The sequence below is a fragment of the Coenobita brevimanus genome, chromosome 13 (assembly GCF_032717465.1).
Source record: "Coenobita brevimanus isolate Jiangsu-jjx chromosome 13, ASM3271746v2, whole genome shotgun sequence".
NCBI classification, from domain to species: Eukaryota; Metazoa; Arthropoda; class Malacostraca; order Decapoda; family Coenobitidae; genus Coenobita; species Coenobita brevimanus.
The window spans coordinates 35,113,325-35,128,171 of NC_136966.1; positions in this window are offsets into that span (position 1 = coordinate 35,113,325).

Consider the following 14,847-nt stretch of genomic DNA (forward strand, 5'->3'; position numbering starts at 1 on the left):
GTTTGCATGTCGTTAACGCCTTGGATCGCAGGGGTGCTGGGCGAGTCACTGCGCTGGAGGAAGTGGGTACTGAGCGTAACGCCCTCCGTCTATCGGCTCATTGTCGCGAAGCTCATTAGGTCTCTACCGGAGGGTTCTCTACTTTGTAAAGACTTGAAAAATCCTAGTTCTGTCCAATACTTGGGAAAAGGGATCCAATGGATTTAAGAGGCTGATAGGTTTGTCAGTCGTTAACAGCTTGGATCGCAGGGGTGCTGGGCGAGGCATGGCGCTGGGGGAAGGGGGTACTGAGCGTACCACCCTACGGCTATTGGCTTATTGTTGCGAAGCTCATTAGGTCTCTACCCGGGGGTTCTCTATTTTGTAAAGACTTGAAAAATCATAGTGCTGTCCAATATTCGGGAAAGGAGATCCAATGGATTAAAGATGCTGATAGGTTTGCTAGTCGTTAACGGCTTGGATCGCAGGGGTGCTGGCCGAGGCACGGCGCTGGGGGAAGGGGGTACTAAGCGTACCGCCATCCGCCTTTCGGCTCATTGTCGTGAAGCTCATTAGGTCTCTACCTGTGTGTTCCCTACTTTGTAAAGACTTGAAAAATCCTAGTGCTGTCCAATACTTGGAATTGGGGATCCAATGGGTTAATGAGGCTGATAGGTTTGTCAGTCTTTAACGCCTTGGATAACAGGGGTGCTGGTCAAGGTACGATGCTGGGGGAAGGGGATACTGAGCGTACAGCCCTGCGCCTATCGGGTGAATGTCGCAAAGCTCATTAGGTCCCTACCCTGGGGTTCCCTACTTTGGAAGGACTTGGAAAATCCTAGTGTTGTCCAATACTCGGGATAGGGGATCCAATGGATAAAAGAGGCTGATAGGTTCGCCAGTCGTTAACGCCTTGGATCGCAGGAGTGCTGGTCAAGGCATGGCGCATGGGGGGGGGGTTGAGCGTACCGCCACCGCCTATCGGCTCATTCTCGCGAAGCTCATTGGGTCAGTACCCAGGGGTTCCCTACTTTGTAAAGACTTGAAAAATCCTAGTGCTGTCCAATACTCGGGATAGGGGATCCAATGGGTAAAAGAGCCTGATAGGTTTGACAGTCATTAAAGCCTTGGATCGCAGGGGTGCTGGGCGAGGCACGGCGCTGGAGGGGGGGGGACTGAGCGTACCGTCCTCTGCCTATCGGCTCATTGTCGTGAAGCTCATTAGGTCTCTACCCAGTGGTTCCCTACTTTGTAAAGACTTGATAAATCCTAGTGTTGTCCAATACTCGGGATAGGGGATCCAATGGGTTAAAGAGACTGATAGTTTTGCCAGTCATTAATGCCTTGGATCGTAGGGGATCTGAGCGAGGCACGGCGCTGGGGGAAGGGGGTACTGAGCGTAACGATTTGCGCGAATCGGTTGATTGTCGTGAAGCTCATTAGGTCTCTACCTGGAGGTTTTCTACTTTGTAAAAACTTGAAAAATCCTAGTGCTGTCCAATACTGGGAAAGGGGATCCAATGGATTAAAGAGGGTGATAGGTTTGCCAGTCGTTAACGACTTGGTTCGCAGGGTTGCTGGGCGAGGCATTGCGCTGGAGGAAGGGTTTAGGGGAGAGCGGTGATGATTCGGCCACTTTTTCGAAAAAAAATCATAATAAAAAAAGTTTAATAGATTCTTAAAATCTGCTTATTCCAAGAGGAAGCCACATCTTTTGGCTCGTTTGTGTGCTATTGTCAGTTCTTAAACTTACGTCATTTCTTGGCAGTAATCCAAACTCTTAAGGTCTCCAAAATGGCCGAACCATCCCTCTTGGTGTGGATGATTCGGCCACTGGCGTTGGATGGTTCGGCCACCATGTGGGATGATTTGGCAACTTGCCTCTGGGGCTCAATTAAAGAATTAAATACAGTAGGAAAATTAAGAATCAAACTTTCATCTGTGCTGACATGATTTATTGGATTTATTTTTACCTAAACAATCTCCTTTTAATGAAACAAGGAACAAACAATCTCCTTATAATGAAATTAAATGGCTCTACTCTTGCCTGTCTCAGATAAAATAAAACTATAATTTTGTGAAAGAAAATATCGAAGTCAAATGAAAGCTACTTCTCTTACATGCTGTTTACTCTTAACGCATTTTAAATCCAGTGAAACAATAATCCAAAGTTGTAATACCTTTGCCTTCGCTTAGTGCTTTGTGAAACTGGTTCAGGTAATACTCCAATTATAGTGTTTCTTGAAACAGAAGCTTCATCAATTTCTGAGGGAAAGTAGAGAGAGAGAGAGAGAGAGAGAGAGAATATGTAATTTTATAGAAAAAAGGTAAGGGGATGAGTCTGTTATGATGTGGCAGGGGTAAACCAGCTCTGCTGTCGGGCCCTGCTGCGGATGTCACTGATTGCATTGCGCAGTTGACCCTTGTGCGGTGTGGTGCGGTGAGGATCTGTCCGTTCTCCCCTTTGGGGCTAAGATGTAAATGAATGTGTTTGAATGGATGAGTAAATGGGGAGTGTGTCGTCCTGTCTCGGTTACCTCCCTTTCCTTGGGGGAAGCAGCCTAGGTATATAGATAGATAGATAGAAAAAAATCGTTAAATAAAGAAAATAAATCATTAGATAATTATGAGGGATGGTTCGGCCACCTGGCAACCCTGCCGAACCATCCCTCACTTCAAGTGGCCGAATCATCCCCCATGTATAAAGATGTACACATGGCGCCCCGAAACCCAGAGTTCATAAGCTGTTCGAGTGTTATCTACTCTCACGTCGCCTATAGACAATAAATGATATTTGCACTATATATGGATAACAACCCTGAAGTATTAATGGAGCTACTGCTTACGTTGGATCACCGAAAAAGTACATAGGGGTCATGAAAAATCATAAAATCTATCCTGACGTTGCTGTTTCCCGGCCAACCAAAACAAAAACACATGTGCCATTTGTCGGCAAGATCACGCAACTTCATGTCAAATCTCAATGATCTAGGTCCCCTACATTATTCAGGAAGGCCAGTGGCCGAATCCTCCTCCTGGCCGAACTATCACTGCGCTCCCCTACTGAGCGTACCGCCCTCTGCCAATCAGCTCAATGTCGCGAAGCTCATTAGGTCCCTACCCGGGGATTCCTTACTTTGGAAAGACTTGAAAAATTCTAGTGCTGTCCAATACTCAGGATAAGGGATCGAATGGGTTAAAGAGGCTGATAGGTTTGCCAGTCGTTAATGCCTTGGATCGCAGGGGTGCTGGGCGAGGCACGGCGCCAGGGAGGGAGGGGGTACTGAGCATACCGCCCTCCGCCAATCGGCTCATTGTCGCGAAGCTCATTAGGTCCCTACCCGGGTGTTCCCTACTTTGGAAAGACTTGAAAAGTCCTAGTGCTGTCTAATACTCAGGATAGGGGATCGAATGGGTTAAAGAGGCTGATAGGTTTGTCCGTCGTTAACGCCTTGGATCGCAGGGGTGCTTTGTGAGGCAAGACGCAGGGGAGGGAGGGGCTACTGAGTGTACCGCCCTCTGCATATCGGTTCATTGTCGCGAAGCTCATTACGTCCCTACCCTGGGATTCCCTACTTTGTAAAGTCTTGAAAAATCCTAGTGCTTTCCAATATTCGGGATTTGGGATCCAATGGGTTAAAGACACTGATAGGTTTGCCTGTCGTTAACGGCTTGGATCATAGGGGTGCTGGGCAAGACACGGCGCTGAGGGATGGGGGTACTGAGCGTACCGCCTTCCGCCTATCGGCTCATTGTCGCGAAGCTCATTAGGTCCCTACCCTGGTGTTTCCTACTTTGTAATGACTTGAAAAATCCTAGTGCTGTCCAATATTCGATATATTGGGTTTAATGCGTTAAAGAGGCTGATAGGTTTGCCAGTCGTTAAAGCCTTGGATCGCAAGGGTGCTGGGCGAAGCACGGGACAGGGTGGGAGGACTGGGCGTATCGCCCTCTGCCTATCGGCTCATTGTCGCGAAGTTCATTAGGTCAGTGCCAGGGGGTTCCCTACTTTGTAAAGACTTGAAAGATGCTAGTGCTGTCCAATACTCGGGATAGGGGATGCAATGGGTTAAAGAGGCTGATAGTTTTGCCAGTCGTTAATGCCTTGGATCATAGGGGTGTTGGGCGAGGCATGGTGCTGGGGGAAGGGGGTACTGAGCGTATCGCCCTCCGCCAATCGGCTCGTTGTCTTGAAGCTGATTAGGTCCCTACCCGGGGGTTCCCTACTTTGGAAAAACTTGAAAAATCCTAGTGCTCTCCAATATTCGGGATAGGTGATCCAATGGGTTGAAGAGGCTGATAGGTTTGCCAGTCGTTTAACGCCTTGGATCACAGGGGTGCTGGGCGAGGGACGGCGCTGACTGGAGGGGGTACTGAGAGTACCGGACTCCGCCTATCGTCTCATTGTCGCAAAGCTCATTAGGTCCCCACCCTGGGGTTCCCAACTTTGTAAAGACTTGAAAAATCCTACTGTTGTCCAATACTCGGTATATGGGATCCAATGGGTTAAGGTGACTGATAGGTTTGCCAATCATTAACGCTTTGGATCGCAGGGGTGCTGGGCTAGCGAATGCGGTGGGGAAAGGGGGTACTGGGCGTACCCCCCTCCGCCTATCGGCTCATTGTCGCGAAGCTCATTAGGTTCCTACATGGATGTTCCCTACTTTGGAAAGACTTGATAAATACTAGTGCTGGTTAATACTTAGGGTATTGGGTCCAATGGGTTAAAGAGGCTGATAGGTTTGCCAGTTGTTAACGTTTTGGATCGCAGGGGTGCTGGGCGAGGCACGGTCCCGGGGGGGGGGCCTGGGCGTACCGCCCTCTGCCTATCGGCTCATTGTCGCGAAGCTCATTTGGTCAGTGCCTAGGGGTTCCCTACTTTGTAAAGACTTGAAAGATCCTAGTGGTATCCAATACTTGGGATAGGGGATAAAATAGGTTAAAGAGACTGATAGTTTTGCCAGTCGTTAACGCCTTGGATCATAGGGGTGCTTGGCGAGGCACGGCGCTGGGGGAAGGGGGTACTGAGCGTAACGCCTTGCGCCAATCGGCTGATTGTCGCGAAGCTCATTAGGTCTCTACCCGGGGGTTTTCTACTTTGTAAAGGCTTGAAAAATCCTAGTGCTGTCCAATACTCGGGAAAGGGGATCCAATGGATTAAAGAGACTGATAGGTTTGACAGTCGTTAACGGCTTGGATCCACTCCCTGTCTAGCTCTCGTGGTGAGAAGACCTCTGGCTAGTCTCTCCTGAGCTATCGACTCTGTATCGTTGCCTGAGACAGATTTTCGGGAGTTTTTTCGAACCTTTTGGCTTCATTGGACTTAGTCCTTTTCACTGAGAACAATTTTCAGTTGTTTCTCTCGTTTTGGGCGAGACTCTGTCTCTGACAGATAGGCCCTGCTTGCTTGTGTGTGTGTGTGTGTGGGCGAGCTTGTGTGTGGGTGTTTTTTTTTTTTTTTTTTTTTTTCATGGCCAGCCGCTAGTGTCCCCCAACGTGGTACGACGCCGAACCCTGAAGGGGTGCCGTTAGGGCACTTCCATGAGGGGGGGCCTTTAGGGCCTGGTTATAGGAAGCGTTGGGGGCGGCTTTTCTGTTAGGGTTAGGTTAAGTCCCTCACGGGGCAGTAGTGGGTCTCCTTCGTCGCCCTTTAGAGGGCGGGGAGAATAGGTCCCCTCTACTGTAGGGCCTTTTTTTTTGCCGTGTTTTTTTTGTGTGTGTCTGTTTTGGTGGGTGTGTGGTATATGTGTGTGAGTGGTGTCTGTGGGTGTTTGTGTTTGCGTCTGTCTGGCGGAGACCATGAAGGGGACCCAGGTCCCTAGGCCCACAGGGCAAGCCCTCCCCTTGCCTTCCAAGCAGAGGCCTGTCCGCCCTGCTACTGTGTCAGGTGCGAAGCGAGAGCGGCGTCTGTTGGATGCCAGCTCTCGCTCGTCGACGCCTGGCGGGACTACTGGCCCACACTCCTCTCCTAAGTCTTGTAAGCAGCGGCCTTCTGGCCCTGCAACTGTGTCAGGTGTGAAGCGGGAGCGGCATCTATCTGATGCCAGCTCTCGCTCGTCAACGTCTGGCGAGGCTCCTGTCGCCTCCCCTTCCAGGCCTGCAAGGCTCTCTCCCAATCCTAAGAATGATGCCTCATCCCCCCCTTCCACTTCCACACGTGCGGCCAAGGTTGCACGTGTACATGAGGCGATGGAGGGAGTTTCAGATGCTTCTGCCATTGAACCAGCCACTGGCGCAACCCGTAAGGCTGCCCCTCCTCCCAAGGCCCCTTGCTGCCTGACACCTGACCTTGCCACGCCACCTTCTGCTCCTTTGGGACCTACCACAGCAACAAGCCATAATGAGCCACCCCAAGTGGAGCATACACTACCTGCAGCCCCTTCTGCTGTACTTGCTGCCTCTCCTGATGATGAAGGCTTCAGCTCTGTGAAGCGTAAAACACGGCGAGCTCCACAGGGAAACGCACTGCCACCAGCATCGAAGCCTCCAGGGCCTTGGCGGCCTCCCTCCACTGCACGCCTCTCGGTCACAGTTGCGGCTCCTCAGCCTCCACACTCTGCTTTGCTGGCCTTTCGGGTCCCTCTTCAGGAAGGATTCAGCACCAGCTACGACGCGGTAGCGGCTCTGGAGCGACACCTGCCCGGCCTCGCGGCCATGAATCGCTTTGGTCGCGACGAAAGCTGTGTGCTGATCCCCACCGAAGAGGGATCGTACCTTCGCCTGAAAGCAGTGGCAGAGGAGGAGGCCCCGATCGTCAAGATCGTCGAGCTGCCCCAAGGCGGCCATACGACAAAGGCAGTGGTGATGGGATATCCCCGGCGTATGCCAGTGAATATCCTACTCCAACACGACCTCATCGAAGAGGCAGTACGATGCCAAAATCAGCGTACGCGGGAGGAGACGCTGCAGGTCCGTGTAACGCTGCGGGGACCTCTAGTAAAATCGGTCGACCTGGGCAATTGGGGGGTGTTTTATCTCCGCCCCTTCACGCCCGAGCCGCTGCGCTGCTACAGGTGTCATCGTTTCGGCCACCATCGCGCCACCTGCAACCGCCCCATCATCTGCGGGATATGCAGTGGAGCACACGACACGGAGCAGTGCCTGCAGCAGCTCAAAGCGGGAGAGCCGACAACAGCAAAATGCCCCAATTGCTCAGGGCGACACCATGCCTGGCACCCCAGTTGCCCTGCGAGGGTCAAGAAGGTGAACCAGGGCCGAGAGAGGCAGGTTGCGTGGGTGCAAGAGCAGCAAACCGCCAGTGCCACTCCAGCTCCCCCAGGCACCTTCGTCTGGGGACAACAGCGCCGCCCTCTCACTCAGTGCCCACCACCTCTCAGCGACCAAGAGTTCCCTCCATTGCCCTCAGCTCTGACTGTGGTACAGACCACAGCAGAGGTCCACCGCCAACAGCCCCTGTCTCGCCACCACTTCCCACTGTAGCGACTGGTCGGCCAATGTCAATTCCGCCACCAGTGTCTGGCTCCACACCCAGTCCACCCCCCGCTCCTGCTCCTCCGGTGATCTCCTTCACAACGGAGGAGCTCAGGACCTTTGCAATAGAGCTCGCGACGACCCTAGCAAAGACAATAGCTTCCACCCTCGACATCCCTCTCCCAACCGAGCCTCTTGCCGAAGCTGCCAATCGCCTTGTGGACCGGGCGATCGAGAGGAAGATGGCGAACCTAGGTGCTCCTCTGTCCCCTCGCCGCCCAGCTCGTTCGGCAGGGCGACCTCGTCCCACACCGCACAGGACAACTCGGCCGTCCAAGAGGGTCAGGCCACGACCTCCCAGTGCTCTGTCCACCGCACAGCTGCCTCGTCAGCGTCATCGTTTGAGGCAAACCCTAATACCATCAGGGTCCAGAGTGATGGAGAGGGCCTCACCACTGCTGCAGGAGAACGACCGTCCGCAACTGTCGCCGGACGGCCAGTAGACCGCTCTCTCAGGCTCCTCCAGTGGAATTGCTTGGGAGCACAGAGCAAGCTCCCCCTTTTGCAGGAAGCGGCCGCAAAGGACCGCCCTGATGTCATTCTCCTGCAGGAGACCCTGCTCCCAGGCAATTCCACTTTCCATCTCTCGGGATACACCACCCATCTCCTCCCGTATATTCGTGGCGTTACACGGGGATGTGCCGTTCTGGTCCGGGACCACATCGAGTGCACGGATTGTGAGCCCCCTCCTTTCTGTGGACCTGATGTGGAGGTTCAGGGCGTGGTTCTCCATCTGGCGACGTCGTTCCTGACGGTATGCAATGTATACCGGAGCCAGAGGAGCACCCTGGAGTTGGGGGAACTTTTCTCCCAAGCTGCCAGGGGAGCTGTGTACATTGGGGGCGACTTCAATGCCCACCACGCCCTGCTCTCTTCGCCTCTTCGGCCCAACGATGCAGGACGACACATCTCTTTAATACTGGAGGAGGTGGGTGGTGTTGCCCTATTAAACGACACTACTGAGGCCACACACATTGACGGGGGGCGTCTGGACTTGGCGTTTGTGTCCTCCCCCCTTGCGGGCTCGGCAACATGGTCGCTGCACTGACACCTCGCCAGTGATCATTTTGCCGACTGCTCCACTCCCACCGACGCCGCCCCCTTCTTTGCGGTGGGACTTCCGAAGGGCCGACTGGGTGGCTTTTGCACAGGCCTTAGCTGGGGCCTTTGCTGCATCTCCTCACGCCTCAGACCTCGAGAGACGAGCAGATCAGGTGGCGAGTATTTTTTCACAGGCTGCCTCTCTTGCTATCCCCCTGCAGCGTCGATCCACGAGGTGCTATTGGGACGGCTGGATTTACTGCGACAGGGTCAAGGAATTGAACCGGCGGCTAAATGCGGCACGTAGGCAGTACCGACGGCGTCGCACATCTCCACACCGTCGGTACCTGGTGGCTGTCACGCGACATGTCACCACAGAGAAACGCCGCCTCAAGGAGGAGGCGTGGATTGGATGGTGTCGTACCCTAGATGCTCACTCCACACTCAGGGAGATGTGGAGGAGAATCAGGTCCATCTCCGATCCACTTCCTCCTCGGCCGCCCTCGCATCCTGATCCTGCCGCAGAGGCCAGCCGCCTCGCTCAGCACTTCGCGGATCGCTCTGCTTCAAGCAATCTCCCGCAATCCGTCCAGGTTCTGCAGGCTCAGCTATGCACCGCTCGTGCCACGGCAGTTCAGGCTGCCTGTGATAGGCCAGACCCAGCTGACTGTCCCATCACCAGCGGGGAGGTTCAAAAAGCACTGCACCACAGGGGGGACTCTGCGCCTGGACTGGACGGAATCACATATTCCTTCCTGTCACACGCTGGGGATTGCGGCAGCGAGCGCCTACTTGATCTGATCAAACTCTCGTGGTCTGAGGGGTGTCTGCCAAGGTCGTGGAAGACGGCTGTTATTCACCCGATTCCAAAGCCTCATGATCCTACCGCCATGCGCCCCATCTCCCTCCTTAGCTGTATCGCAAAAACGGCTGAGAGGGTTGTGCGGGCTCGTCTCGCTTGGCGGCTGGGACCACTGCACCCAAGGATCTTCGCATACCACCATGGTAGGAGTGCCACTCACTGCCTCGCGTCTTTCCTTGGGGAACTGAGAGGGGGAAAGGGGATGGCCGTCTTCCTCGACCTGGAAAAGGCTTTTGAACTAGCCAGCCCTACAGTTATTTTGGCTGCCCTTGCAGACAGGGGTGTGGGAGGCAGGCTTTTATCCTGGATCAGGGACTTCTTTGCAGATTGCTCTGCAGGGGTCAGATTCCAGGGGCACCTCTCACACTTTTGCACACATTTAAATGGCACGCCCCAGGGGAGCGTACTAAGCCCCCTCCTGTTTAATATCCTTATGGAGGGGCTCTTAACTCTCGATTATGGGCCTGGCGTCACCCTCCTCTGTTATGCAGACGATCTTGCCCTCGTTTTTACAAGAAGGGATTGTTTTCGACAGGCAGACTTGGCCCTTTCTCGGCTCCATGCCAAGTGTGCCGAGTTAGGCCTAAAAATTAACTTCCACAAGACAAAGTGCCTGCCATTTGGACTCCGCCCCCCCGACTTTCCACTACTACTCGGTGGCCATCAGCTCTCCATGGTCACTGCACATCGGTACTTGGGGGTCTGGCTTGACGCGGGTCTCAACTTTTCCTGCCATGTTCGGTACCTGAGGGAGCGTGCATCCACCCGCATGGCTGCTCTCCACTATCTATCCAAGCGGAGTTTGGGGGCATCATATTCCGTCCTACGTACTTTTTACATACACGCAGTCCGATCCTTAGTAGACTACAGCGCCATCTGCTTGATGGGCCTTGCTCCGCCAGTCGCTAGATCTCTGGAGGTCATCCAGAATGATGCCCTCCGCATTATGCTGGGTGCTCCACGCTGGACCCGACTGGTCAGTCTGCGTATGGAGGGTGGGCTGCCATCTCTGGCCCATCGCATTGTGTTACGAGCAGCAATTGTCACCCTGAAGCTGATCCAGTGCCTGCCTCACCTGCCTGTCTCTGCCCTCCTAAAACGCCTTCTCTGCCGCCCACCCGAGCCGGCCCCTCAGCGTGACTGGGCCCGCACCACAGCCGCTGCCATCCATGGATTGGGAGCTGCTGCGAGCCTCTGTCAAGATCCCGACTCTCCCTTTCCTGGATACGTTGATCCACCGCCATGGGATCCTCCTCTTTTTAATATTATTGGTCCATCGGAGGCTAAACCCCGCTCCTCAATCCCAGCACTCCTTCGCCAGGAGGGTCTCAGTAGGGTGGCAGCTCTGGCCTCACCAGACTCAGCCATCTACTACACTGATGTCTCTGTTTCCCCTAATGGCGCAGCTGGAGCGGCCTTTGTCTCTGGGCAAATAGTGGAAGCTTGGCGACTCTCTTCAGGTGTATCCGCTTTCCAGGCGGAACTTGCGGCCATCCTGGGTGCATTGCGCCATGCTCACCACCATCGTCGCAATCGAGTCATAATCCACACAGACTCTCTTTCTTCCATTCAGAGATTACGATCCTTCTCGCTGCATGACAACGTCTTTCTCCTAACAGCGATTCATACATTTGCATCACTTCTTGTCCATAGGGGCACAACGATTAACCTTCACTGGCTCCCGGGACATGTGGGAATTAGTGGCAACGAGCGTGCTGATGACGCTGCGCGCTCAGCTTGCAATCTCCCAGACATCACATTCCCACTACGCCCCAGTCCCTCGCACCTCATCCGCACTCTCACTGCCACCATAGGAAGACTATCCCTAGAGTACCATCAGCTCTGGGTCACGGAGGGCTCTTGCTCTGCAAAATGGTATGCTACTGCCACGTCGTATTCTCTCCTGTTGCTCCCCCCAGGACTACCTAATTTTATTGTAGTCCGTCTTCGAAGATTGCGTCTTGGGTTTCTTTGCTACAAGAAAATTGTGGGTATGGAGCCAGACCCGTGTGAACATTGCTTGGCAAGCTGTGAGGAGCCCCTTCTTCATTATCTTCTGGACTGCCCAGCCACCACCAGGCTCAGGTCTGAACTCGACTCGGCCCTAGCCCGATCTGGTGATGTCTTTAGGGACGCTGCTGGCATTGTTGCCCATGCTCCATTAAAAATATTACTAACTACGGTAAGGGATTACCCCCCACCTCGCTAAAGCAAGTTCGCGCAAGTAGTGCGCACCTCTGACGGGCTCTCTGTTTGCCCGTGTCCCAGGAAACTGGGACGAATATCTCACAAACAAACAAACAAAGGCTTGGATCGCAGGGTTGCTGGGAGAGGCATGGCGCTGGGAGAAGTGGGTACTGAGCGTAACGCCCTCCACCAATCGGGTAATTGTCGCGAAACTCACTAGGTCCATACCCGGGGGTTCTCTACTTTGTAAAGACTTGAAAAATCCTAGTGCTGTCCAATACTCGGGATAGGGGATCCAATGGGTTAATGAAGCTGATACGTTGGCAGTCGTTAACGGCTTGGATCGCAGGGGTGCTGGGCGAAACACGGCCCTGGGGGAAGGGGGTACTGAGCCTACCTCCCTCTGTCAATCAGCTCATTGTCGTGAAGCTTATTAGGTCCCTACGCGGGTGTTCCCTACTCTGTAATGACTTGAAAAATCCTAATGCTGTCCAATATTCGGGATATTGGATCCAATGGATTAAAGAGGCTGATAGGTTTGCCAGTCGTTAATGTCTTGGATCACAGGGGTGCTAGGCGAGGCACGGCACTGGGGGGGAGAGAGTACTGAGCGAACCACCCTCCGCCTATCGACTCATTGTCGTGAAGCTCATTAGGTCTCTACGCAGGGGTTCCATACTTTGTAAAGACTTGATAAATTTTAGTGTTGTCCAATACTCGGGATAGGGGATTAAATGAGTTAAAGAGACTGATAGTTTTGCCAGTCGTTAACTCCTTGGATCATAGGGGTGCTTGGTGAGGCACGGCGCTTTGGGAAGGGGGTACTGAGCGTAACGCCTTTCTCCAATCGGCTGATTGTCGCGAAGCTCATTAGGTCCCTACCCGGATGTTCTCTACTTTGTAAAGACTTGAAAAATCCTAGTGCTGTCCAATAGTCGGGATAGGGGATCCAATGGATTAATGAGGCTGATAGGTTTGCCAGTCGTTAAAGGCTTGGATCACAGAGGTGCTGGGCAAGGCACGGCCAAGGGGGAAAAGGGTACTGAACGTACGTCCCTCCGCCAATCGGCTCATTGTCGTGAAGCTCATTAGGTCCCTACCCGGGTGTTCCCTACTTTGTAATGACTTGAAAAATCCTAGTGCTGTCCAATATTTGGGATAGGGGACCTAATGGGTTAAAGACGTTGACAGGTTTGCCAGTCGTTAACGACTTGGATTGCAAGGGTGCTTGGCGAGGGACGGCGCCTGGGAGGGAGGGGGTACTGAGCGTACCGCCCTCCGCCTATCGGCTCATTGTCTTGAAGCTCATTAGGTCCCTACCCGGGGGTTCCCTACTTTGAAAAAACTTGAAAAATCCTAGTGCTGTCCATTACTCGGGATATTGGATCCAATGGGTTAAAGAGGCTGATAGATTTGGCAGTCGTTTAACGTCTTGGATCGCAGGGGTGCTGGGCGAGGCACAGCGCTGACGGAAGGGGGTACTGAGAGTACCGGACTCTGCCTATCGGCTCATTGTCGCAAAGCTCATTAGGTCCCTACCCTGGGGTTCCCTACTTTGTAAAGACTTGAAAATCCTAGTGCTGTCCAATACTCGGTATATGGGATCCAGTGGGTTAAAGAGGCTGATAGTTTTGCCAGTCATTAACTCCTTGGATCGCAGGAGTCCTGGGCTAGCGAAGGCACTGGGGGAAGGGGGTACTGAGTATACCGCCCTCCGCCTATCGGCTCATTGTCGCGAAGCTCATTAGGTACCTACCCGGAAGTTCCCTACTTTGGAAAGACCCCATAAATCCTAGTGCTGTTTAATAGTTGGGGTATTGGGTCCAATGGGTTAAAGAGGCTGGTATGTTTGCCAGTCGTTAACTCCTTGGATCGCAGGGGTGCTGGGCGAGGCACGGTGCAGGGGGGGGGGACTGGGCTTACCGCCATCTGATTATCGGCTCATTGTCGCGATGCTCATTAGGTCAGTGCCTAGGGGTTCCCTTCTTTGTTAAGACTTGAAATATCCTAGTGCTGTCCAATACTCAGGATAAGGGATTAAATGGGTTAAAGAGACTGATAGTTTTGCCAGTCGTTAACACCTTGGATCATAGGGGTGCTTGGCGAGGCAAGGGGCTGGGGCAATTGGGTACTGAGCATAACGCCTTCTGCCAATAGGCTGATTGTTGCAAAGCTCATTAGGTCCCTACCCGTGGGTTCTCTAGTTTGTAAAGACTTGAAAAATCCTAGTACTGTCCAATACTTGAGATAGGGGATAAAATGGGTTAAAGAGGCTGATAGGTTTGCCAGTCGTTAACGCCTTGGATCGCAGTGGTGATGGGTGAGGCACGACGCTAGGGAGGGAGGGGGTACTGAGCGTACCGCCCTCCGCCTATCGTCTCATTGTCGCGAAGCTCATTAGGTCCCTAACTGGGGGTTCCCTACTTTGTAAAGACTTGAAAATCCTAGTGCTGTCCAATACTCGGGATATTGGATCCAATGGGTTAAAGAGGCCGATAGGTTTGCCAGTTGTTAACGCCTTGGATCTCAGGGGTGCAGGGTGAAGCACGGCCCTGGGGGGGGAGGAGTACTGAGAGTACCGCCCTCCGCCTATGGGCTCATTGTCGCGAAGCTTTTCAGGTCCCTACCCGGGTGTTCCCTACTTTGTAAAGACTTGAAAAATCCTAGAGCTTTCTAATACTTGGGATTGGGGATCCAATGGGTTAAAGATGCTGATAGATTTGCCAGTCTTTAATGCGTCGGATTGCAGGGGTGGTGGGCGAGACAAGGCGCTTGAGGGGGGGGGAAAGAGCGTACCGCCCTTTGCCTATCGGCTCATTGTCGCGAAGCTCATTAGGTCCCTACAAGGAGGTTCCCTACTTTATAAAGACTTGAAAAATCCTAGTGCTGTCCAATACTCGGGATAGGGGATCGAATGAGTTAAAGAGGATGATAGATTTGCCAGTCTTTAACGCCTCGGATCGCAGTGGTGCTGGGCGAGGCACAGCGCTTGAGGGGGGGGTACTGAGCGTACCGTCCACCGCCTGTCGGCTCATTGTCACGAAGCTCATTATGTCCCTGCACGGGGGTTCCCTACTTTGGAAAGACTTGAAAAATCCTAGTGCTGTCCAATACTCGGGATAGGGGATCCAATGGGTTAAAGAGGCTGATAGGTTTGCTAGTCATTAACGCCTTGCATTACAGTGCTTCTGGGCGAGGCACAACGCTGGGGAGGGAGAAGGTACTGAGCGTACAGCCCTCCGTCTATCGGCTCATTGTCGTGAAGCTTATTAAGTCCCTACCCGGGG